We start from the raw sequence: 3,562 nt of genomic DNA, 5'->3' as shown, positions 1-3,562 counted from the left end.
TGACTAAATGTACATCTTATCTATCTGTCATTATGACTAAATGTATATCTTATCTATCTATCATTGTGACTAAATGTATATCTTATCTTATCTTACAGTGTGTTACTCCCACCATTGGCACTTGTTTGTTGTGCTGGTTTTCATACAAAATATTACTAAAAAGTGTAATTCATGGCTTCATATTTATTTAAGCAAGTTGTCCTTACAAAATGCACTTCCCTTACAAATGTCAAGGATTAAGCTTAAAAACAAAACATCCAATCAGAAATTCTTATGAAAATCATCAATTTCCTCCTTTCTAAATAGACTAATGGGACAAACAGTTAGAATGTTCGGACTGCTGGCAGAAGACGCAGTGTCTGGTGATACCGCAGAGGAAATCTTTGTTCCAACAAAGCCAGTGAGGATGGCCACATACAATCTGTCAGCTAATGTTCAGAGCAATTTCCAAAACACCAATGTACTGGCAATCTGTTCTGGATTATTCTCTACCAACAATAAGAAAGTCACAATAGCCATAAAACCCTTGCATAAAAAAAAAAATACACAAGCAAACACATAAGCACACCCACACACTCAGAAATGCACTTACACACCCACTCACCCTCCGACACACAAACACACACACACCCACTCACCCTCCGACACACACACACACACACACACACACACACACACACACACACACACACACACACTGTGCACTCATCGCATCATGCCTTTGGCATTTCAGGCACAGCCTTTTGCAGCGCAGGAATGCAGAAAACCAGCCAGTCTGGATGCATGCAGGCTTACATGCACTCTACCTATGCGCCCCCACATACCTGGGCTCTGAAACACACTCTGTCATCCTAAAAACATTCACAGGCTCAAAGAGAGCCGGCCCCTACGGATGCATCAGGCCAGGGGAATATTCATGAGCCCCAGTCATCTGCATTTCAATGTGGGGTGTGGACCTAGGGCTGGGCTGGGCAGAGAGTGATGAAACAGTATCACTCTGCTGTTGTGCTTGGCTTTGACACTGACCCTCTTTCTGAGAGTGGATGGTCCAGTATGAAAGACAAAAACACTGGAGAGTGCAAGTTTTGGAATGAGGCTTGGAAAACTATTGATACCACAAGAACCGTCGTAGGTGTGACAGGTTCGCTTGGGTTTCAGCGGTCATTGGTGTTAACACGTTTTGCATAACTGCCACTACTAGTTACACTCATCAGTGATCAATACATCAACACATCTTTATTTGGGAGCTAACTAATTTACCAATTTATGATTGATAAAAAAGGGATGTTCAAAAAGATAAACTGAATCCATCAATGCGCTATATGCACGAAAGGGTATTCGCATACACATACATACACCCACAAAGCGTCCTGCCATTCCTGCACATTTATTTCCACTTACAAATATGCTGATAAGCAACATTATGCACCTCAGGTTGAGATTTTGCACTCAAACCAATTCAAACAAATGTTTGATACGGAGCTGATCAAGACAGTCCCTCAAGACAGTCCAACATCGCAATAATGCTGGAATTCGTCTGAATGTTACAACCACTGAATATAAGCGAAAGTTCAACAAAATAAAGTTGAAACGGCCTCATTAATTCTGTCAAAAACACCCATTCATATAAAATGCATTTTTTGGAACATCTCAGACCTATTCTTTTGAATATCATATTCAATATCAATTTGGAATTCACACATTGATAGCTCTGAAGCTATCCATATCTCAAAGCCACATTAAACAAATCAACATTAAACAAATTAAACACATTAGCCACATTAAACAAATCTATCGACAGATCCTCTTTCTGTGAACTTCCACAACATTATCGTTAGTCTATAATGGTGTCAGTCGCCAAGCACAGGCACTGCTCTGTTCACTACCAGCAGCAGGGAAAAAGATGGACTTACCATATGAAGCTGTTGTCTCCTCTGAACTCTGCAGTGGTTCTGACCCTCCAGCTGGTTCACTCTATTTAATGCCTTCACTGAAGCCAACCAACAGGTTAGGCAGCACAGTGCCAGCCCGCCAGCCCGCCTACCTGTCCACCCATACACACCTCCTAACCCTGCAGTGACACAAGCACATAGCGAACACACACACACACATACACACACACACACACACAACAGAGCTGTTGATCACCGAAACCTACTGATCAGAGAGAGAGAAAGAGAGAATTTACACCTTGTATTTAATCTGAATCTCACAAAACACAGCTGCAATTGACACTACTGCAATGTCTTGATAATCTTCTCTGTCCCATTTGTGTCTTTTTGACTTTGTTCTACCATTTTGTAATACAAGATAATAACACCGACATTTATCTATATGGGAGCCTTCCAAAGCCTTCTAGGTCTACAGTATGTGTCACGACCCAGGCTGGTCTGCCCCGCCCCCTGCTATCAGTGCTCTCTATTGTCAACAGCTGAGGTAGCAGAGTCTGCGCAGGTGTGAGGAATCAGGCCTTGATGAACTGCACCATCAGAAGGCCTTGGTGCAGAGTGCAGGTTACGTTTATGTTTGTTTGCTGGACATGTGTGCACTACTTAGACACCCGCTTGCACCACACTTTGATTTTAGACAATTACACTGACTGTTTGTATTATACTTAAATAAATGTCTTTTATTATACAACCTTGCGAGTGGAACTCCCGTTCATGTCACATGCGAGAGCCATCATATGACATATGCAATATCAGCTTAGCCTTGCAATGATGTCTAGATACAATCATGTGATGTTAAGAATGCGTCAATTTGTTTTATGTTAGTAAGTGGTCAACATCTCTGTATTTTACAGGGTTTTTAGTTTTTTACAGTAACTTTGGAATTTGAAATGACTTCTGAGATAGCAAGTCATATTTATATATTTCAGACCAGCCTGTAGAGCCTACACTGAATGCATTTACATTACATTTAGTCATTTAGCAGACGCTTTTGTCCAAAAGCAACGTACAAGGGAGAGAACAATCAAGCCAGGAGCAATAGAGACTATAGCGTAACAATAAATACTAATGAATGGTACTGACTGTAGACACATTCTCTTCATTTCAAGCAGTTTTCTCCATTCAATAGGAGACAACAGTCAGTTTCATTTACCACATGCAACACAGTGTAGATTGGTTGTTATTTTATGCTCAATATGTAGACTCACATTAAACCTGGTGGTTTAAGGAGCACACGTAAAGGGGGTGGTACTGTAGCCCTTGGTTTGTCAGATGGAATAAGGAGAATTGTTTACTTCATTTTTTCAAAGAGACGCACCGGCAGAGAGTTGGTGTTGTTTCAAGGGCTCAGCATTAAATGAAAGTGTTCTGGCCTCCTCTCCTCTCCTCTCCTCTCCTCCCCCTTCTCCCCTCCTGTCCTCTCCTCTCCTCCCCCTTCTCCTCTCGGCCATGGGCTTGTCTGATGGGGTGTCAAGAATGTATCTGAAATGCAACACACTTATCAACCGTATCACTCTCCTCCATGGATCATAGGCAATGTCAGAGGCCCCAGTTTTGATCTTCTGCGTTTGTTAATTTAAAGGAGAACACATGATGGATTCAATTTATTTCAC

The sequence above is a fragment of the Sprattus sprattus genome (assembly GCF_963457725.1).
Source record: "Sprattus sprattus genome assembly, chromosome: 12".
NCBI lineage: Eukaryota > Metazoa > Chordata > Actinopteri > Clupeiformes > Clupeidae > Sprattus > Sprattus sprattus.
This window is presented reverse-complemented; position numbering follows the sequence as displayed.